Source organism: Vulpes lagopus, chromosome 10 (genome assembly GCF_018345385.1).
Source record: "Vulpes lagopus strain Blue_001 chromosome 10, ASM1834538v1, whole genome shotgun sequence".
NCBI lineage: Eukaryota > Metazoa > Chordata > Mammalia > Carnivora > Canidae > Vulpes > Vulpes lagopus.
Window position 1 is genome coordinate 65,750,829 of NC_054833.1, and position 24,273 is coordinate 65,775,101.

The following is a 24,273-nucleotide window of genomic DNA, read 5'->3' on the forward strand; positions in this document are numbered from 1 at the left end:
TTTAACAATGTTTCCAATACTGCATTATGAATATGACTGTAATATAGTATGCCATAAAAATGTTATAACAATTTATTCATTGGTATATAGACTAGGCTACCATAAAGCAATCATATTGCTCCTTTTTTTGTTTTCAATGAGTGATGTGTAATACCTGTAAATAAATGTACATTTTTTTCACAGTATCTTTTCATTGCTGAGATCTACTGTTAAGTAATATATATAGCACCACAGTATTTTGTATCATAAGACAGTAATGATGTAGGTACTGACAGATAATTCATCTTGTAAACAGACTATGTAAACTTAGAGTATCAATAATTATCGTACAGTTCTCTAAAATGTATTTTCTTTTCCTTATGATTTTATTAACACTTTATTTTCTCTATCTAGCTTTATTATAAGAATATAGTATGTAATGCATATAATATATAAAATATGTGTTAAATGACAGTTTATCTTATCAGCAAAGCTTCTGGTCAATAAAAGACTATTATTAGTTAAGTTCTTGGGGAGTTAAAAGTTATGTGTAGGTTTTTTACTGGGGAACATCAGTACCCCTAACAACCACATTGTTCAGGGGCCAACTGTATTAAATTATACACATATTTTATATTTTCTAGGGTATAATATATGTATTCTACTATAGTATTATATATTAACATATAATGGATATATATCATACCCAAAGAAATGAACAAACTTTATAATACAAACTGACCTATCCATTGGCCTTGATAAATTCACTTGTTAATTATAATAGTTTATTTTATTGGACTTTGTATACAAAATGTCATCTTCAAAAAAGTAAAATTCTTTACTTCATCCTTTCCAATTTTTATACCATTTTTTCCTCGCATTTTTGCACTGGCAAAGACCTCCAGAGGTAGTGATTGTAGACATCCTTACCTTTTCCCCAGAATCTAAAAGAAAACCCTAAATATTTTACCATTAGGTGTGATATGAGGTGTAATTTTGTTTGTAGGTAATCTCTAACAGATTAAGAAAGTTTTCCTCAAATCCTACTTTGCTGAGATTTGTTATAATGAAAAGGTGTTGAATTTCACCAAATACATATTTTGCATCTATTGAGATGACCATATATATGGCTTTTCTCATTCTGTTAATGTGGTTGAATTATATGAATTGATTTTTTTCACTTAAAAAATTGTGGTAAAATACACATAACATAAAATTTATCCTGTCAACCATTTTTAAGTGTGCAGTTCAGTGAAATTAAATACATGGATATTCAGAAAGGGAGACAAAACATGAAAGACTCCTAACTCTGAGAAACGAACTAGGGGTGGTGGAAGGGGAGGTGGGCAGGGTGGGGGTGACTGGGTGATGGGCACTGAGGTGGGCACTTGACGGGATGAGCACTGGGTATTATTCTATACGTTGGCAAATTGAACACCAATAAAAAAATAAATTTATAAATACATGGATATTGTTGTGCAACCATCACCACCATCCATCTCCAAAACCCTTTTCATCTTTCTAAGCTGAAACTCAATACCCATTAAACAATAACTTCCCATCCCCTCTCCCCTCAGCCCCTGAGAACTACTATTCTATTTTCTTTATTTGTGAATTTGTTAGGTACCTTATATAAATATTTGTTCTTTGGTGACTGGCTTATTTCATGTAGCATAATGTTCTGAAGCTCATCTGAAGGATTGATTTTTGAAAATTAAGGCAGCCTTCCACTCCTAGAATAGATTCCATTTAGGCATTGCATATTATCTTTTTAATATATTATTGACTTCCATTTTTAAATGTTTATATAGGATTTTATGTCTGTGTCCATGTTGTTTTGTATGTTTCCATTCTTGTAGTAGCCTTTTCAGGGATTATTATCAGAATAATGCTGGTCTTTTAAAATTAACTGAGAATCACTTCCCCTTTTTCTCCCTCAGAAGAGTTTGTCTAAGATTATGCATTATTGGTATTATTTTTCCATAAGTGTTTTCTATGAAAATCACCAGTAAAACTATCTGAGCTAGGAGTTTTCTATGTAGGAAAATTTTAAATAATAGATTCAATTACTTTGATAGACCTAGAACTATTGATATTTTCTATCTCTTTTGTCAGTTTTAGTATTTTTCATTTATCCATATCATTTCATTGAAATATCTAAATATTACCTTTAAATTATTTGTATCTGCTTGTTGTGTTTTTAATATCTGTAGAATTTAAAGCAATATTCTCTTTTCTGTCTCAGTATTGATAATTTGTGTAGCCTCTGTTTTCTTGATTAGGCATTTTCAGGATTTAACACTTGATTAATCTTTTCAAAAGGACACCTCTTTACTATATAGCTGATTTCCTTTTCACTGGTTCATGCTCTTTTATAACAGCAACCTAATTTAAATGAGCAAAAATTTTGAACAAATATTTCACAAAAGAGTTAGAAGTGACCACTAAACACCTGAAAGAGGGCACCTGGGTGGCTCAGTGGTCAAGCATCTGCCTTTGGCTCAGGTCGTGATCCCAGGATCCTGGGATCTAGTCCAACATTGGGCTCCCCAGAGAGAACCTGCTTCTCCCTCTGCCTGTGTCTCTGCCTCTCTCTGTCTCTCATGAAAAAATAAAATCTTTTAAAAAATAAACACATGAAAGACTGTTTCTATCTACTTTATTTGAATTTAATCCATTGGGGTTTTTTTCTAGCTTCTTGAAATTAAATCTTAGATAACTGATTTTTTTTCAACCTTTGTTTTTGGCTAATATTTTCATTTAACAGTCTGAATTTCTCATAAGAACCCATCAAACTGCATCCAGTAGGGGTTTTTATCACCTTTATTCAGACATGATTTACATACAGTAAGTTGCACTAAATTTAACTTTACATTTTTTATGTGTTTGGGTAAATATACAATCTAATATAATTACTGCTAAAATCAAGAAGTATAACATTTTCATCACTCCAAAAATGTCCTGTATCCATTCCCAGACAATTTTCCTCACCTCTGACTCCAAGAAACCATTAATCTACTTTCTGTCACTGTATGTGAGAATTGTCTTTTCTAGAATTTTTACCAGTGGAATTACATTGTATATACTGTTCTGTGCCTACCTTCTTTCTCTCAGCTTAAATTTTGAGATTTATTTATTGTGTGTATTATGTTGCAACCTATTGTATTAATATATCACTATTTATTTATGTGTCCATTGATGAACATTTGGTGTATTTCCAGTTTGTTGAGACTGTTATGAATAAACCTGCTATGAACATTCATGCATAAGTTTTTGTGTAAATATTTTCATTTTTATTGTATAAATACCTAGGTTTGAAATTACTGGGTCATATGGTAAATGCATGTATATCTTTATAAGAAACCACCAAGTTGTTTTCCCCGGTGCTTGGTAGCATTTTGCAAGCCACCAACAATGTATGTGTGTTTCAGTTACTCCTAGTCTTGCAACTTGTGGCATTGTCATTCTTTAATTTTACTGATTCTAATGTCCCTAGTACTACTTCATGGTGGTTTTAGTTTGCATTTTTCTGATTTAATTGTGTTGGACATCTTTCATGTGGTTAACAGATATCTCTCTCTTGTGAAGTATTTGTTTAAACTTTTGCCCCCCCCTCCTTTTTTTTTGGAGGCAGGGAGGGAAGGGACAGAGAGAGGAAGAGAGAGATTTGCAAGCAGGCTCTATGCCCAGTGCAGAGCCCGACACCAGGCTTAACCTCACAACCTTGAGCTCATGACCTGAGCTGAAATCAAGAGTCAGTTGCTCAACCAACTGAGCCACCTAGGTGCCCCAACCTTTTTCCCATTTAAATTAAGTTGTTGTTATAATAATAATATTGTTATATTTATTATCATTCTGTAGTTTAGATACAAGTCCTGTATGAGATGTATGTGTCGCAAATATTTTCTCCCAGTCTTTAGCTTCTCTTTTTAATTTTTCTTAGTGTTGTCTTTTGAAGATCAGATATTTTTTATATTGGAGGATATTAGCTTTCTTTTTTATAGGTCATGTTTCTTGGATCCTATGTAAGAAATATTCACCTACTCTAAGGTCCTTAAGTTTTCTTTCCTATGTTTTCTTCTAGAAGTTGTATCACTTAGATTTTATACATAGGACTATGATTGATTTTGAGTTAATTTTTCTGTGCACAAATTTTGCTGTGTTGTATTTTTATTATCCTTCAGTTAAAAAGATTTCCTATGGGGTGCCTCAGTGGCTCAGTGGTTGAGCCCCTGCCTTTGGTTCAGGTCATGATCCCGAGGTCCTGGGATCAAGACCTGCATCAGACTCCCAGCGGGGAGACTGCCTCTCCCTCTGCCTGTGTCTCTGCTCTCTCTCTCTGTGTGTCTCTCATGAATAAATAAAATAATATATTTTTAAAAAATATTTCCTAAGCTTCAATGTAACTTCTGCCTTTACAATTGGGTTATTTATAAATATATTGTTTAATTTTAAAGAATTTGTGGATTATTTATTTATCTACTTTGGATTTCTAGTTTAATTCCACCATGACTAAGGAACGCACTGTATTACTTCAATCACTGGAAATTTGTTGATACTTTCTGGCCCAGCCTGTGATCTATTTTGGTAAATGCTCGATGATCACATGAAAATTGTGTGGAAATAAGAGTTTTCACTTGAAACTCCTGCAGTTAGGTGTAATGTTCTATAAATACTAGTTAGATTAAGGTGGTTAGTAGTGTTCTTCAACTTAGGACACCTGGGTGGCTCAGCGGCTGAGCGTCTGCCTTTGGCTCAGGGCTTGATCCTGGGATCCTGGGATCGAGTCCCACATTGGGCTCCCTGTGAGGAACCTGCTTCTTCCTCTGCCTTTGTCTCTGCCTCTCCCTATATGTCTCTCATGAATAAATAATTTTTTTTTAATCTTAAAAAAGTAGTGTTCTTCAACTCTATATTCTGACTTTTTCTGCTTGTTCTATCAACTACTAAGAATGTTGTCTTCAGATCTCTGATTGGGAACTCATCTCTTTTATTTCTATCAATGTTTGACTTATATATTTTGAAGTTATAGTATTCACTACATATAAACTTAGCATTGTTATACATTCTTGAGTTTACCCTAGTGTATCCATCTCTATCCCTAGTAATTCTTTGTTATAAATTCTACTTTTTTGATATTAATATAGTTTTGATTAGTGATTTCATGGTATGGTAGACAGGATTTTAAAATGATCCCCAGATGCCCAGCCCCTCATATACAAGCAGTTCCCAGTTATTCAGTTAAACACCAATCTAGGTGATTTTTGTGAAAAGATTTTGCAGATATAATTAAGGTCCCAAATCAGTTGACTCAAAGATAAAGAAATTACCCTGAGTGGGACTGACCTAATCAGGTGAGACCTTAAAAAGCATAGGGCTCTTCCCGGTGAAAAAGTTTTGATATGTGGGAATTCAATATGAGAAAAATTCTACATTGCTGGCTTTGAAGATAAACGGGTATGTTACAAGGAATGTGGCCATTCTTTAGGAACAGCAAGCATTTTGTGGCTGATAGCTACCATGAAAAGATACCTCAGTCCTATAACTTCAAGGAACTGAATTTTGCTAACAAGTTGAGTGAGTTTGGAAATTGATTCTTCTCCAGTCTCCATACACACTCAACTCATTTGACTCCTTGATTTCAAACTTTGAAACCTGAGTGGAGAATCCATTATGCTATACTTGAACTTCTGATCTACAGAACACTAAGCTAATAAATAGTTGTTGTTGTAAGCTGTTGTTTGCATTAATGTGTTATGTAGCAGTAGAAAACAAATCCACATGGAATAGCTCTTTTTTATTCTTTAAACTTTTCTGTGTCCATATATTTAAAATGTATCTCTTATAAGCATTACATATTTTGGTCTTATTTTTATCTATATGGCAATCTTTGTATTTAATTGGAGTGTTTAATCCACTTATAGTTAACATAATTACATATTTAGGTGTATCTATCATTTTGTTATTTATTTTTTTATTCTATCTGTTTCTTTTATTTTTCTTTTCTTTGATTTCTTTGGGCTAATCAAATACTTTTCATTATCTCATCTTCACTCTATTCAATTTAATTATAAATTCACTTATCATTTTGGTGGCTACCTAGAGCCATGTTTCTCATAACTATTTTCATAACAATTCTAAGACATTATTTACCTCTGTTACTCTCATTTTTCTCATGAGTTTAGATTGGTGTTTTTCAGAAGCTACATGATGTGATGTTACAAATAACTTAATACAAAAAGAGATCTGAGTGATAATACAAATCACCTAATGTAAAAAGATCTGAGAGTTTGGCTATCCTCTATTAAGCCATTGTTACTGACTCAATTGTGTGCCCCCAAAATTTGTATGCTGAAGTCCTAACACCCAGTACCTAAGAATGTGGCTATATTTCAAGATAGAGTCTTTAAAGAAATGATAAGTTAAAATGAGGCTGTTAAGGTGGGCCCGAATCACATCTCAGTGGTATACTTCTAAGAGGAAATTTGGATTTACAGAGAGACACAAGGAATGCACATATACAGAGGAACAGCTATGCAAAGAGGAAACAAGATACTGGCTATCAGCAAGCCAAGGAGATGGGCTTCAACATACCTTGATGTTGGACTTCTTACCTCCAGAACTGTGAGAAAGTTAATATCTCCTGTTAAAACCACCTCTGGTATCTTGTTATAGCAGTTCTAGCAAACTAATACAGTCAAACATTAAGGAGATTTGCAAAAATGTAGAATCGTACCACTCTGCACTGATTTTGTTTTGAAAATATTTTTACTGAAATATGATTTTTTCACTATCATGTCATTATATCCAATTTTAATACATTAATAAATATTTTTATTTTTCAATTTTTAATTTCAAATATGGTAAATATAAATAGATATAACCTATATAAATAAAAGCTTTTTGGGGTGCTTGGGTGGCTCAGTCAAGCATCTGCCATCAGCTCAAGTCATGATCCGTGATCCCGGGGTCCTGGGATTGAGCCTCACATTAGGCTCCCTGCTCAGTGAGGAGCCTTCTTCTCCCTCTCTGCCCTTCCCCCTCACTTGTGCTCTCTCTCTCTCTCTCTCAAAATAATTTTTTTGTAAATATCCCTTCCCCTCTCCCTCTGCCCCCACCTCTCTCTCTTAAATTTTTTTTCTTAAATAAATAAAAGCTCTTTGGTTTCCTCAATAATTTTTAAAATTATAAGGGTGTCTTGAGACTAAAATGTTTGGATACCATTGCCCTTAAAATTTCCTATGGATCTTTGACTTAATAGAACACTCTTGAAATTAATATTTTAACATTTCAAAGCAATGAAGAAACTAAGTTTAATTCCATTTACTCCTTGACTTTTGTCCCATTGTTACATATTTTATTTCAACATATATTTTAAACTCCAAAATATATTACTGTTATTGTGTAAGCAATATTTATTGATATTTACACACATATTCACCTGGTTTTCTTCATTCTTTCCTGAAGGATCATTTCCCTTCTGTCTAGTTAATTCCTTTTGACATTTATTATAGTTTTCCAGTGGGTTATCTTAGTTTTTGTCTGAAATATTTGTTTTTGCATTAATTTAGAAAGGATATTTTCCCGTGGATTAAGATTCTAGGCTGGCATTTTGTTTTTTGTTGTTCTTTTGTTTTTATTTTTTGTATTTTTCTTTCATCACCTAAAATAAAATGATATCACATTATTATCTGGCTTCCACAGTTCCTATTAAAATTAAAAAGTCAATTATACATTTGGTCTTTTTTTTATCTTTCTATACCTGCTTTTAAGATATTTTATCTTTGCCCTTGGTTTTTATAAGTTTTTTAGAGAACATTTTATTTTAAGTAAACTCTACACCCAACATGGGGCTCAAACTCATGAACTCAAGATCAAGAGTTTCATGCTCTACTGACTGAGCCAGCCAAGTGCCCCATTTTCATAAGTTTTAATGTGATGTGCCTAGATGGGAAGGACTTTTGGTTTATGTTCAAATAGTTTGTAGTGCTTCTGGAGACTGTGCTACGATGTTGTTCATTAGTATGAGGAAATTCTTAGTGTTTCCTTAAATATTGCTTCTATCCCATTTTTTCTCTCCCTCATTCTAGGATTCTAATTATGTATAAATTAGACCTTTTATATCTTCCAGATGTCTTTTAAGGTTTTCCGTATTTCCTAACCTTTTCTTCTCTCTCTGCATCAAACTGGATACTTTCCATTGACTTGCCTTTCCATTAGCTAAAATCTATTGTGCTATTTTTATTTTGTTTTTATTTTTTAAATTTTTATTTACATTCAGTTAATTAACATATAGTATGTCATTTGTTTCAGAGGTAGAGTTCAGTGATTCATCACTTGCATATAATACCCAGTACTCATTACAAGTACCCTCTTTAATTCCCATCACCCAGTTACCCCATCCATCCACCCAGCTCCCCTCCAGCAACCCTCAGTTTGTTTCTGATAGTTGAGTCTTTTATGGTTTGTCTCCCTCTCTAAGTTCATCTTAGTTTATTTTTTCCTCCCTTCCCCTGTGATCCTCTGTTTTGTTTCTTAAATTCCACATATGAGTGAAATCATATGATGATTATCCTTCTCTGATTGACTTATTTTGCTTAGGATTATACCCTCTAGTTCCATCCATGTCATTGCAAATGGTAAGATTTCTTTTTTGATGGCTGAGTAATATTCCATTGTATTATTCTGTTGTTTTTAATATTCTATTAAACCCATGTCTTAAATTCTTAATTTTAGTCAAATTTTTGTGTTTCTGGAATTCTTATTGTCTTTATATAGATGCTATGTATTTGCTGAAATTCTCCATTCTTTTCTCAGATTTCTTAAATCTTTTCAAATGTTTACTTTAAAGTCACTGACTATTAACTGCATTAGTTGAATCGCTTCTGGGTATGCTCCTATGTCTGTTGTTTTTCTTGCTATCTGGTCAGCAGATCTTTCTTTCTTTCTTTCTTTCTTTCTTTCTTTCTTTCTTTCTTCCTTTCTTTCTTTCTTTCTTTCTTTCTTTCTTTCTTTTTAGCTGCCTTCTAATATTCTATTTGATGCCAGACATTATAGATGAGAAAAATCCTATTGATCTCTGATTTATCTTCTTCTAAAGAGGAGGGGGGTCAAGTTTTATTGTAGCAGACAGCTAGAGTACTAATGGATCACCCTGACCCCACTTATGATTGACTCTAGGCTTTATTAAAGTTGATCTATCTCAGTTTTGCCTCTTACTTCTAGATGCCTCTTACTTCTAGAGTCCCTTATTTCTTCTAGAGTCTCAATGGAAACTCCAAAGTGTTTACTTGGTAAGGCTTGATCTTGAACAATAATCTCCATCTTTCCAGTGTTGGACAGATGTTAAAATCTCAGGTGCTGCTCTTTTATGGAGTTTTTCCTCTTTTCACCATCCACAGCTCAGAATTCAACTAAATATTTGAGGAAAATTATGTGCAAGTTTTAGGGCTATCTCCTATAGAATATTGCCCTTAATATTCCAGTGACACCCCTAAATTCTGACAGTAAAAGGGTAATTTTCTGCCTGGGCTCCATGAACTAGAAATTGCTCATAGAGGAAAATCTAGGTAAACATGAAGCTCACACTTTACATTTCATTTCTATCAAAGATCTTAATTGATGTCAGTCAGCTTCTAGCATTAGTCACCCAATGCTGACAAAAATATAAAGATTAGTGAAGTATCCATGGTGACAGAGATGGAAGTTATACATCTACCCAACATCACAGGCTGCCTCTTTCCAAGATTTATTTAGTTACTGCAACTGCTGAATATCCAATCTTCCAGCAACAGAGTCTCCAGTGCTAAATCTTCAGTATGGCTACCATTTCACTAGGAAATCAATGACTAGGAAAACAATCAGCTAGTTAGCTATATTGGACCCTTCTCTTTTGGATAGCATATGCAGAAATGGATATGACCGGAATCAACCCATATTGTAGGTTATATGTTTGCCTCTCCTGTTGGCAAGGCCTCAGACAAAACCACTGACTATTCTTGGGCTTATAAAATGCTTGATTCACTGGCATGAGGTCCTATATAATGTCACATGAAACCAAGGAACCTACTTTATAGCAGAGGAAGTAAATGGATGTGCATATCATCATGGGATCCACTAATCTTACCACATCCCCCAAAAGCTTCCAGGCTGATTAAGTGATGAAGATGGAAGGGCTGTTAAAGACACAACTGAGGTGCTAGCCTGAGGCAAGGATGGGACACGATATTTCGATTTCAGTGGATATTTTAAATCCACTACCTGCTTATAATTGTGTTTCCAAAGATAGAATACATAAAACTGGGAACCAAGGAGTAGAAGCAGGAGAGACTTTGCTTACCATCACTCCCAGTGACTCAACTGAGGAATATACATTTCAATTTCTCAAACCTGGGTGCTGAAGGCCTAGAAGATTTGTTTCCCAAGGCAGAAGATTTTGTTCAGAAAACATCAATTTTGAGCTCTAAGCTATAGCTGCTGCTAAGAGACCAGCCAGCAAGAAGAGCCACCATTATGAGAAGGATATTTGGTCCTGATCGTTAGGAAAAGGTAGGGCTGTTGCTACACAGCAGAAGTGAGGAATATGTTTGACACCCAAATTATCCACTAGAGTACCACTTGGTACTATCTTATTCATTTTCGTAGTAAACAGATATGTACACATAGCCCGAGAAGCCCATTGATGACCAAGGCCTCAGAGATGAGTATCTGAGTATCCTGCCAACTGCTAAGCCACCCAGACCAGCAGAGGTGCTAGCTGAGGTAGGTTAAGAATCATCCAGAATGGATGCTAGAGGAGAGCGACATCGAATATAGTTTGCAGCCCTCGAACAGCACAGGGGGAGGGGAGGCTATAGTTCAATCCTCTTCTAAGTTTCTTCCAGAAGAGACCCACCAGAATCCGGGAGTTGCTTCTCCAAAAACTTTCATGAAGAACTGAGTCCAAGTTGTGAAAGATGAGGGCTTTTGGGGTGCCTGGGTAGCTCAGTGGGTTAAGCATCTTCCTTCAGCTCCAGTTATGATCCCCTGGAATCATACCCTGCCCCAAGCCTGCTTCTCCCTCTCCTCCCTGCTCATGCTCTCTCCTGCTATCTCTGCCACTATCTCTGTCTCTCTCAAATAATAAAATCTTAAAAAAAAAAGAAAAGAAAGGAAGAAAAGAAAGGTGAGGGCTATAATGGATGCTGCCTTGGGCCACCCAGTCCACTTTTCTGCACTGAAGAATCTTCTCCAGGGGCTGGGAGCACTGGCATGCTGTGCCCCCGTTAAGACAGTCTCCCTACTCAACAGTACAGCCCATTCCTAGGACAGCCAAGGAACATTGGAGTAAAGAACTGGCTCTTCTATGCAATACTGGGGCAGTTTTGAGGGGCCACCTCAGGTCCAGGGCACGTTGAAGGGTCAGCTATGCCTGAGATGACATGGCAGCCCAACTTCTCTGTCTACCCAGTCCTGTTGCTTTCTCTTCTATGTGTGTGAGCCTCCATGCAAATGTCCACCTCAGAGTTGGCTTCCTGGGGAACCGAACCTGGGATGGTCAGCTTCCCTGCCTCTCATATTTATTTTGAAAATCTAGACTCTAATTTTGGAACAGAGCAGCCAAGATTTCTAATTTTTCACTATTACAAGCACAATTTTGATAACCCTGCTGGAAAATCTTTCCAAACATCCTTAATTGCTTCCATGGTGTCATTAAAAACTGGATTTCTGGGGCAAAGTACACGTATTGATAAAGCCTTTTAATACACATGCTGGGGTGCCTGGATGGCTTGGTTGAGTGCCTGCCTTTGGCTTAGGTCATCATCTGGGGTCCTGGGATTGAGTCTTGAATCAGGATCACTGCTCAGTGGAGAGTCTGCTGCTCCCTCTGCTCCTCCCCCTGTTTGTGCTGTCTCTCACAAATAAATAAATAAAAATAAAATCCTTAATACACATACCATAAGCCTTCCAAAAGCTTTGGACTCTTCACCAGTTGTGTATGACAGTTCTTCCTGCCCCAACATGTTTGTCAATGTAATTAATTTATTTAAAAAAAAAACTTCCATGATGAAAAGATAAAAAAGAAAATTAAATAATTTTAAAATTAAAAAAATAAAAATAAAAATAAATAAAAATAAAAAAATGTTTGTCAATGGTGGGCAATCACATCCTTTTTAATAACTGCTAATTCAACATCACCTTTCCTAAGTTTGAGGATTTTGTATCCCATAGAAATTGGGAAAAGGAACTTTATTCTTTCCATAAAGAAATGAGTTTGGGGGGGAGATATCAAAATAACTGAGGTGAGCAGGATTCAAATTTTTGAGAGAAAACTTTCAACTCCTGCCATCCCATCTGCACCAGGAGTTTCTCTGGTCATCTGTTCATCTAAGCAGAAGTCCACACTGTCATTTTAGGTGATATTATTGCCACAGAAAATCCTGATGTTCCCTATCCTCAGGAAGTAGGTATCTCAGGAAAACCCATATGTATCTCAGAATTTGAAGATGGAATTGGTGTGACACTATCACTCTTCAGTAGGAAACTGGACTCTGAACTCATGTTTTCTGAGGGAAAAGTAATCGCCCCTAAAGTGGCTTTTCTGTGAGGCCAATGCTCATGGCTTTACATGAGCGAAAGGGAAGCATGTTAGAGTGAATCCAGACCACAGACTTGTGGCCCTTTATCCCTTTCTTATTCTCTGGTAGCTCTGTATCCAGTGAGGTTAAGTGACAAGTGAAGCCAGAGTCAGCACAGAGCAAAAGCAATGAGAAAATGAGACGTCTGTAACCACTCTGCCCAAGGTGATAAGAGCCTGGAAGGTCCCCCCAGAACATTCCTGGAATTCCCACTGTACTGGAGCTCTGTGTCTGAAGTGGATAGTGACAGCGAGATCAGCACATTCATATCCACAGGAGCCCTTTGGAGAAGAAAGACACCTTCATGAATCAAAGGATTCCAATCTAATGCCAGGATTTCAGACACGGGGGTTTTTGATGTAAGAAATATTTGAGGAAAGAGGCTTCTTTCTCTAAACCTCTTAAATTTCCTTCTTGAGAAATTATTACACCTCTGGGCTGATTGATTTGTACAAGGTCGGCATGGATGGCATGTTCTTCCTGGTGACATCGCAAGACTGGAAACAGCAAAGAGACTTCATCAGGCCCAAGAGAAATCCAGTAGCTGTTCTGTGCTAATACAGCATGGAAAGATGACAGGGTCTTTGGTAATAATATAAATAAGAACACAGGAGGCATGGACCAGTTGACTGGGAGACTCTCAGGAGATGCAACTGGCCATGTGATCTTCCCTACATCATGGGAATTAGGCAATGTCCCAGATCCAATTGGACTCAGGGTTATAAAGATTTTATGACTCCAAATATAACTCCACACATCCTCTCACCAATGCCACTCCCCCTCAACCAGGGCCACAACAAACCACATTCACACACTATTGCACTTTCTCCCCCTTCGCCATCTGTGTATATAACCTTATTAGCAGGAGGGTGGTATTGAGTCCAAGATAATAGGCAGCCTTACTTAACAGAGCCTTTAGAATGGCCTGAGCTGGTACGAAAGACAACGTGCATACACATGGTGCACATACATGATCATTTGAGGCCCTCCGTTAACACCCCCAGAATGAACTCAATAGAAGAGACTCAGGTCTACCTGCCCTGCTCCCTAGAACTGCCTTTCTAACCAGGCCCTGTGCTCAGCTAAGATTTTCTGTCTGAGGACAAGAATCAGTCTTCTGGATCTTTCTTTCTTTCTTCTTCTCCCCCTGCTCCAGCCACCCATTCTTGTTTTTCTCTTGGCAACAGAGTGGTCATGCTACAGCTCCCCATACCGGGGATGACAGATAATCAAACAACCTGGGGACAAATGGGGCCACATTCAATCAAGATAGAAGCCTCAGAAACTCTGGGGTGGAAGGAAGGGAAGAGGGAGTGTTACCACCCACTGCCTCAGACAGACCTTCCCTCTTCTTCTGCATGACCTGAGCCTAGTCCTGGGTTTTTTCCTCCACCAGAGCTCTTCCAACCCAGCTCTGCTCCACTCTCCTGGGGCGTATATAAAGCTTCAGTACCTTTTTTTTTTAAGATTTTATTTCTTTATTCATGAGAGACACACAGAGAGAAAGAGGCAGAAGGAGAAGCAGGCTCCATGCAGGGAGCCCGATGGGGGACTTTTTTTTTTTTTTTTTCCGACGGAGGACTTGATCTCAGAACCCGGTGATCACACCCTGGGCTGAAGGCGGCGCTAAACCGCTGAGCCACCGGGGCTGCCCGCTTCAGTACCTTTTAAAAATACTTTATTTATTAAATGATGATTGAATGAAATGATTCCCATTTGTAAAAAGCAGGTGAAACTCACAATTTTTTTTTAATTTTTTTGCTTAATTTAATTTACATATGCTGTATTATTAGTTTTTGAGGTAGAACTTAGTGATCATGAGTTGCATCTAATGCCCAGTGTTCATTATATCAAGTGCCCTCTTTAATGCCCATCACCTAGTTACCCCATCCCCCAAAACGTGTCCCCCCGCCCAGCAACCCTCAGTTTGTCTCTTATGGTTTATCTCCCTCTCTGTTTTTGTCTTACTTTATTTTTCCTTCCCTTCTCCTATGTTCATCTGTTTTGTTTCTTAAATTCCACATTAGTGAAATCATACAATATTTGTCTTTCTCTGACAGATTTTGCTTAGCATAATGCCCTCTAGTTCCATCCACATCGTTGCAAATGACAAGATTTCATTCTATGTCATGGCTGAGTAATATTCATATATATATATCACTTCTTTATCCATTCATCTGTGGATGAACATCTGGGCTCTTTCCATAATAGTAAAAATGAGAAGTAACAACTATAATGATGGAGACCAAGGCCTTGAGTAAAATACTGGGATCCATAAAATGGCCATCAAAACATTAGAAATTATGTCACAAAAAGATATTTAATGATTTCCCTACAGTGTTAAGTGAAAAAAATTAACAGGAGTATGTAATATGTTATTCCATTAACAGTATATGCAAACACCCAGTCTGTTTCCAGTTTGGAAGTCATTATTAAACTTCTATGAATATTTGTGTACAAGTGTTTTTGTTAACATAGAATGTCATTTGTCATAAGTAAATATTTAGAAACAAAATTTCTGGTGTATGGTTAGAAACTGCATTTTTACATCCTACCAACAGTGTAGGTTGTACACTGTTTACACTGGTTCTAGTTGTACCGCATCCTCACTATTAATAATTTTAGCTATTCTGATGAACTCATAGTGATAGCTTTTTGTGGCTTTAATTTTCATTTACTTGATAAATTATGATATCAAAAACTTTTTCATGTGCTTATGTGTTTAAAGTTTTTGCTCATTATTATTGAATTGTTAGTCCCTTTAATTATTAATTCGTAGAAGTTCTCGATGCCAGGTCTTTGTCAAATATACCAGATCTTTGTCAAATATACATTTAAAAGTATTATCTCCAACTCTGCAGTTTGCTTATTCATTTTGGTCATAGTGCCTTATTATGTGCAGAAGATTTTACTTTTTTTATAATGGTGATTCTTTTATTTTTTTAAAGTAATCTCTACACCCAATGTGGGGCTGGAACTCATGATCCTGACGTCAAAAGTAGGATTTTCTGCTGACAGAGCCAGCCAGGCACCCTAGAAGATTTTACTTTTGTGAAGGATCAATTGGTAATTTTTTTTCTCTCATTGCTTTCTGTGATCTGAGAAACCTTAACCTATGCCCAAATCATGAAGATGTTCTCTAGTATTTCCCTCTAAATATTTCAGGGTTTTTGCTTCCCCCTCCCCAGGGTGTTAGCTTTTATGTTTCAATGTATCATACATATAAAATTAAATTTTTCAGTATGGTGAGAGGTGATAGGCAATAATCACCTTTATCTCCATATGAACTTCCACTATCTCAATAGTTTTTACTCTAGAAATTCCTTTCCCCCGTTAGATGACTGTGTTTGTTGAAAATCAAATGAACATAGGGGCACCTGGTTGGCTCAGTTGATTGGGTGTCCAACTCTTGATTTCAGCTCAGGTCATGATCTCAGGGTCATGAGAATGAACCCACATTGGCTCTGTGCTCAGTACACAATCTGCTTGTCCTCCTCCCTCTGCTCCTCCCCTGGATAGCATGCTTTCTCTGTCTAATAAATAAATAAATAAATATCTTTTTTAAAAAAAGAAAATCAAATGACCATGTAAGTGTGGGTGTGTTTCTAATCCATGGTGTATTCTGTTCTATTGATCTATTTGCCAATACTTATGACAGTATAAATCGTTTTGATTACACAATCAAGGTTTCCATCAATAGGAGAATTGATAACGTCCTTTCCTTCTGGTTCCCCCTACCCCCCATTTCATTCTTTTAAAAAAAATATATTTTATTTATTTTATTTATTTATTCATGAGAGACACAGAGAGAGAGAGAGGCAGAGACACAGGCAGAGGGAGAAGCAGGCTCCACGCAGGGAGCCCAACATGGGACCCAATCCCAGGACCCCAGGATCACTCAACAAGCCAAAGGCAAATGCCCAACCGCAGAGCCCCCCAGGCGCTCCCCAACATTGCATTCTAAATAAAGTTTCCTTTTATTAATTTTCACAGTCTATATACTGAAGTATTTAGAAGCAAGTGTACTAATGTGTGCAATTTTCTTTGAAGTCCATCAAAAAGTAAAATGGATTGATGGATGGATAAATGAATAAATATGTGATAAGTATAGTATACCTGGGTGTTGGGCACTGAGGAGGGCACTTGATGGGATGAGCACTGGGTATTAAACTATATGCTGGCAAATTGAACTTCAATAAAAACAAAAATAAAAAAAAATAAGTAAATAAATAAATAAATAAAAATTAAAAAGGAATACTAAAGGTAACATTGGAATATCAAAATATTTGAAAAATCCACAAAATATTTTATATTCTTAATGGGAACTATTTGTGTCATTCAAAAACATCTGTTAATAAACTAAAACAAAATGATTTTTTTATTTATGATAGTCACAGAGAGAGAGAGAGAGAGGCAGAGACACAGGCGGAGGGAGAAGCAGGCTCCATGCACCGGGAGCCCGATGTGGGACTCGATCCCGGGTCTCCAGGATCGCGCCCTGGGCCAAAGGCAGGCGCCAAACCGCTGCGCCACCCAGGGATCCCACAAAATGATTTTTTTAAAAAGTAAGTATATTAGGGACACCTGGGTGGCTCAGCAGTTGAGCATCTGCCTTTGGCTCAGGGCGTAATCCCGGAGTTCCAGGATGGAGGCCCACACTGGCCTCCCCCCAGGGAGCCTGCTTCTCCCTCTGCCTGTGTTTGTTTGTTTTTAAAGACTTTATTTACCATTCATGAGAGACAGAGAGAGAGGCAGAGACACAGGCAGAGGGAGAAGCAGGCTCCATGCAGGGAGCCCGATGTGGGACTCAATCCTGGGTCTCCAGGATCATGCCCTGGGCTGAAGGCAGCACTAACCCACTGGGCCACAGGGGCTGTCTGTGCCTGTGTCTTTGACTTTCTGTGTCTCTCATGAATAAATAAACAAAATATTTTTTTAAAATAAATAATTAAGTATAGTAAAATGCTGGTAAGAGAATCTAGGTGCAAATATAGGAGTCTACGGCAAATATTTCAACTTGGATGTACGTTAGCAATTTTTCCTTATAAGATATTCGAAAAAATATAACGGAGTTTTTGGTGCTAGCCACAGTGGAGTAGCTGGTATCAACTATAAACCCATACAAAATATAATAAAAAGCTGGTTGAAGGCACTAGACAACAATTAATTCAGGGCTATGATCCCTTTTTTCAGCTAAATATTTATTTGTTTGTTTGTTTTTATTTATTTATTTTAGAGAGAAAGCATGTGAGAGTGGTAGGGAAAGGGCAGAGGAGGACGGAGACAGAGAATCTTAAGCAGGCCCATGCTCAGCGTGGAACCCAATGCGGGGCTTGATCTCACAACCCTGAAATCAGGACCCGAACTGAAATCAAGAGTTGGATGCTTAATCGATTGAGCCATTGAGCCACCCAGGCATCCCTAAAATTGTAAGATATTTAAAGTGTACAATGGATAGATACATCATGAAAAGATTCCTCGAGTTAATGAACACATCCATCACTTCACATATTTAACTTTTTTTTCTTTTGTAAGAACATTTAAGTCCTACTCTCTTAGCAAATTTCAATTATACAATACAGTCTTAACTATAATCACCTGTTATACATTAGATCCTCAATCTTACTCATTCTATAACTGAAACTTTGTATCCTTTTACCAATCTCTCTCTATTTCCTCCAACCATACACCCCTGATAACCACTTTGGGCTGTGATCCCTGGTAAAAGGAAGACATATAAGTTGAGCCCACATCTTTCCTGGCTTTCATCCTGGTGACATTTCTTAAATCAGTAGAGAAAATTGGAGCCCAAAAGAGAACAGCACTTCTCTGGAGAGAAAAAGCAAAGACCAAAGTTTAGGAATTGTGACTTGGATTTAAGAGATACAGTGACAGAAAAGGGAGGACCACAGAGAGGCCATTTCTGAAATATGTGTGGAAAATTGCCCTTGGGTCCACAGCAACTACTGCACTGAATCTGTAGGAGATTAGACTCCAAGAGGCCTGGTGGAGAGTACTTGTCAGGACCCTGAGAAGTGGATAGAGATTCTGGAGAACACACATGAGGAAACATGATCCAACTTGGGCCCAACCAGAATAATAGACTTTAGTGAACACTCTGGGCATGGAGACCCCTGAAAGCCCACACCCAGTAAGTAAGGACCATATTACTAGAATAAAGGCTATGCCCAAGTGATAAAGACAAACCTAAATTAGACGCAGCCTAATAAAAACTGAAACCAACATTTGGCCAGATTTAGGTGATCCACTGTAACTGAATTGTCTGCCAGAATAAAAGTCTTGAGAGGAAGATAACTTTTAAAGCTTCTACAATTTATTTTTGTCATCCACACTGCCTAGGAAAAAAAATAACCAAAGTGTACAAAAGAGAAAAAATAGGTGAGTGATAATAAAGAAAGAGAATAGCAGGACACCTGGATGGCTCATTGGTTGAGCATCTGCCTTCAGCTCAGAGTGTGATCCCGGGATCATGGGATCAAGTCCCATGAGTTGAGCGTCTGCCTTTGGCTCAGGTCATGACCCCAGGGTTCTGGGATGGAGTTTCATATTGGGCTCCTCGCAGGGAGCCTGCTTCTCCCTCTGCCTATGTATCTGCCTCTCCCTCAGTGTCGCTCATGAATAAATAAAATTTTCTTAAAAAGAAAGAAAGAGAATAGCGATAAATCCAGAAATGATCCACATAGTGGAGTTCGCAGTCAAGAGCTTCAAAATTGTTATAATTCATATGTTTTTAAAAAACAGAAGAAAAAAGAGTGATGATTTATTTAAAATGTGGGATAGAGTATCTTACAACAAACGCAAAAAAATTTTAAATAATGAAAAACAACTGAGGTGTGTATGCACGTGTGAACCAGAAATGGAATACAAAAAATGGAATACAAAATACAAAAGTAACCACCTGGGGATCCCTGGGTGGCTCAGCGGTTTGGCGCCTGCCTTTGGCTCAGGGCAGGATCCTGGAGTCCCGGGATCGGGTCCTGCATTGGGCTTCCTGCATGGAGCCTGCTTCTTCCTCTGCCTGTGTCTCTGCCTCTCTCTCTGTGTGTGTCTATCATAAATAAATCTTTTTTAAAAAAAAAGTAACCACCTAACTATTACAAATAAATGGCATAACCAAGAGTGAGGGGTTTGGAGAAGAGATCTAACCTAAATTATTTTTGCAAAAACAATATTCTGACTATAAAGCCAAAGACAAAAATAAAACATGTAATCCTCTTAATGAATCTTTCCTTACAAGTATATAGTTTAGTAATTCTGAAACACACACAGATACACACATAGGCACACACATACTATACACATGCTACATTTATATTGACAGCAAATACATATAACTATGGAGAGTTTGGTTTTTAGTGATCCGAGAGAGAAATTACAGATAAGGAAAAGGGAAATGACACCACATTGGAATGAGCACACCTAACATCCAGATCTTGATTGCAAACACCAGTTTCCAACAACAGGAACCAGGGCTCCTTGAAGAAATGGTTGATTCCAGGACCCACATGGGAACAATACAAGATGAACCTGGTACATCTTGTGCCAGAAGGTAAAAAAGTGCTCGAAAGAAGATGGTAAAATGTCAAAAACGTCATGAGCTAACCTGAAGGAGCTCATGATGGCCAAAGCTGGAACAATTTTGGAAACAATATAAGAAATTATATTCTATGGATTAAACCCATATAATTAAAAAATACCTATGAGAAAGGTGCTTGGGTGGCCAGTGAGTTAAGCATAGGACTCAATTTCAGCTCAGGTTGTGATTTCCGGGTTGTGGGATCCATCCCTGCAACAGGCTCCAAGGTCAGCCTGGTGTCCTTGAGACTTGACACCCTGAGACAAGGTGCTTGAGACTCTCCCTCTCCCTCTGCCCCTCCTCACCCTCACGCTGTCCCTCTCTCTCTCTCTCTCTCTAAAATAAATAAATAATCTAGGGGTGGCTGGGTAGCTTGGTGGTGGAGTGTGGGCCTTTGGCTCAGGTCATGATCCCGGGGTCCTGGGATAGAGTCTGGGATCCTGCTCCCCACAGGGAGCCTGCTTCTCCCTCTGCCTGTGTCTCTTCTCTGTGTGTGTCTCTCATGAATAAATAAATAAAATAAAATAAATAATCTAAAAAAATGATATTCTATGGACTAAATCCATAGAATTTAAAAATCCCATGAGTCTATTGATGCAAATGAGTGACTAAATATGTAATATATAAATAAATTGGAAGAGCCAGCTCTTTCCTACAGAAGGATTATGATGATAAATGTAGAAGGAAAAAGGAAACAAAATCACCATAAGCCAAACACTACAGTAATACTTGTTGCAGGCAAGATGGATGCTAAAATTAGTAGGTGCAAGTTTGAGGAGAAACGGGATATTTGCATGGTTTCAAAGCATTTACCCCCAGATGTTTAACTACAAAGCAAGAAACAGCATTACAAAGGAAAAACAGCAGAAACCATGTTAAGTAAATGATCTAAGTTAACATCACCAATCATAAGACACGCTGACAACACGAACCTCCAAGGGTGACATCACCCTGGGAAGGTCACATCATTTCATTGGGGTTGCGGAGACGCTGTGAAGGAAAAAGAGAAGAATGGAGAACCACCAGCAGATGACAAGTGACTTTTACAAAAGGAAACTATAGTGTTTATGGATGCACGTTTGGGTGATAAAACTATTTTGAAAAAAAGGGGGGTGGGGAGAGAGAGAAGACAAGAAAAAAGGAAGAAAGAAAAGAAAAAAGAAAAAGAGTGGGGGGCATCTGGGTGGCTCAGTCTGTCAAGTGATCCACTCTGACCTCAGCTCGCGCGAGGATCTCAGGGTCCCGAGTTCAAGCCCCTCCCTGGGCTACACGCTCCGGCAGCGCCTACTTAAAAAAAGATACAAGAAGAAAAAGAAAAAGAAAAAGAAAAAGAAAAAGAAAAAGAAAAAGAAAGAAACCCAGGGAAGCCATTAGCATAAAGGTGGAGGGTGGTGGCCACTGCGGAGAGGAGGGCAGTGGGCCGGGGGGGTGGGGGCGAGCGGTGGGCAAGTCTGTTTCTTGACCGGGCTGGGGGTGGCTCATTATGCTAATGAAGACTCTGGAACTTATTTTATACCTTTTCGTTTTCTGCAGTTTTTTTCTGAAACTGTGTTGTTCTTAAGAGTCACGAAGCTTTACAGTTGGACACCTGTGAATACCCGGGAGGAAGGGAAATGTGGAAATACACCAAAATCCAATCAAAGAAATCACTGATTTCCAGTTTTATTCTTCTATAATATCCACATTTTCAAATTTTTGTTTTAGTTTTAAAACCGAGGGGGGTTGGGGGAGGGGCTCACGATCATCCTATTTTTATGCGAAGTTCCAAAGTCACTTGGGGTTCTTTCCCCTCGACCACTGTCCGTGGGGACGAGCATGCTCCCACCCGTCAGTCACTGGCGCCGATCGGGGTGCGGGTTCGGCGGCCGCTTCCTCCCGGCCGCGGCCTCCCGCGGACCGAGCGCCCCCGGCTCCCCGACCCCGGCGTCCCCGGGCCGCTCCGGGGCCCCTGGGGCCGCGGCGCCCGGCCTGGAGCCCGCGTCCCGCAGGTGTTGGCGGCGGCGCGGGGGGCACCGGCCCTGCGGCGGGAGCCCCGGGCCTCGGGGGCGCAGCCCCGCCTCCCCGCCCCGCCTCCCCGCCCCGCCCCGCGGCTCACGCGCGCAGCGCCGGAGCGAGGCCAGGACGCGGCGGGGATGCAGGATGGAAGAGTCTTAAAAGATCAAAAGTCGCGCTGGGCTCAGTGACCTCGTGGCGCAATGGTAGCGCGTCTGACTCCAGATCAGAAGGTTGCGTGTTCAAGTCACGTCGGGGTCACGGCCCCCGTTTTCTCTCCCCCCCAAAGGGAAGGGAAGGTTGAGGTCGTTCCTAATTTCAACCCCGGCGTCCCGCTCCGACCCTTGCGGCAAACGAGCCGGAGAGAGCTGAGCTGCGGGGACCCGCGGTGTCGTTTTCGTAGCCGGCGGCGCCGACTTGGGGAACACCAGGGGGCGCTGCTTCCAGCCTGGGCGCCTGCGTGGGGCTCCCACCCCCTCGCCGCGACCAGGGCCCTGCCCACCTACCCGGGCAGCTCGCCCACCCCGCGTGGGTCGCGAAACTGGCCGCCAGAGGAGCGGTTTCTAAAAATGACCAACCACGGGCGCCTGCGTGGCTCAGCGGTTGAGCATCTGCCTTCGGCCCAGGGCGTGATCCGGGGTCCTGGGACCGAGGCCCACGTCGGGCTCCCCGCAGGGACGCTGCTTCTCTTCTCCCTCTGCCCTGTGTTGTGTCTCTGCCTCTCAGGAGTAAATAAATAAAATCTTTAAAGCAAAAAAGTAAAATAAATTAGTTGCATAGCTCACGGCCTTAAAGTAGAGAAGGAGAACCAGTTTATAAGCCCAGGAATGGAGGAAACTGAAATAGTTATAAAAGTTTATTTTTCACTCAAGCACTTTAGAGAAGTTTTCCGGTGTATTTTTCAATCTTGCTTCGGTTCTTCTGGTTCTAGACTTTTTCCAGGACTGCTATGTACCCTTCCATATGGTGGATAATTACCACCAAGTGGACGGATAATTATGCTTCTCTGTACCCTGCATCTATAATCTCTCAAATTGTTTCCTGTGTTTTCCCATTTTCCCTGCATTTGGGGGCATGTTCTCAAGTTTGTCCATCATGTGGGATTCCATTGTCTAGGACTTCAGTCCTGCTCTTTAAATAGAGGGCATGGCGGGGGCACCTGGGTTGGCGCCGAGGGCTAAGCGTCTGCCTTTGGCTCAGGTCGTGGTCCCAGGGTCCTGGGATCAAGCCCTACATCGGGCTCCCTGCTCAGTGGAGAGTCTGCTTCTCCCTCTCCCCCTGCTTATAGTCTCTGGCTATCTCTCTCTATTGCTCTCTCTCTCTCTCTCTCAAATAAATAAATAGAATCTTTAAAAAAAAAAATAGATTAGGGATCGCTGGGTGTCTCAGTGGTTTGGCACCTGCCTTTGGCCCAGGGCGTGATCCTGGAGCCTCGGGATCGGGATCAAGTCCCACGTCCGGCTCCCGGCATGGAGCCTGCTTCTCCCTCCCTCTGCCTCTCTCTCTCTCTATCATAAAAAAATAAATCTTAAAAAAAAAAAAAAAAGTTTAAATAGAGGTCATCATAATCCTGCCACTGGCATCTTTTTAGTTCCCCTTGTATTTTCCTCTCTTTCAAATGCAGCCACTTGCTCCATAAAGCTCTTCACGCCTCATTTCAAAGAGGCTATGTCTTTGGAGGATGCCTCATACTACTTTTCTGGAAAAAAAAAAAATCTGAACCCTTTGATCATTTTCAGTGGTATGTTTTTCTTCTGCCAGAATGCTTCTCTCTTCCTGGTTCTGCAGAATTCAAAACAAAACAAAATCAAAAACAAATGAAACTTGCTTTTACCTCTTCCTCATCTGAAATTCGACTCAGCTAGTCCGCTGGGAATGCGGGTAGCCTGGTCCTGCTCTCCAGGCACTGGTGGTCAAATCCTTTCTCAAACTGATTAGCCAGACAGGTTGGGGCATAGCTCTCACCTCCATTTCCAGAGTTTAGAAGCAATGACATTTTCTCCCCATTTCCTATGTGGTCCGGTCCCTTGCTGTTGTGAGCCGATGCACAACCATGAAATTAGTACTCAACACTAGAGATCCCACATT

General features: G+C 39.3%; 1 non-coding gene across 1 annotated transcript; it reads left to right on the forward strand.

The window, feature by feature from the left end:
* Nucleotides 1-22,374: 22,374 nt before the first annotated feature.
* TRNAW-CCA lies at nucleotides 22,375-22,446 on the forward strand. The gene has a single exon. It is a non-coding gene; the product is annotated as a tRNA-Trp (tRNA).
* Nucleotides 22,447-24,273: the final 1,827 nt, after the last annotated feature.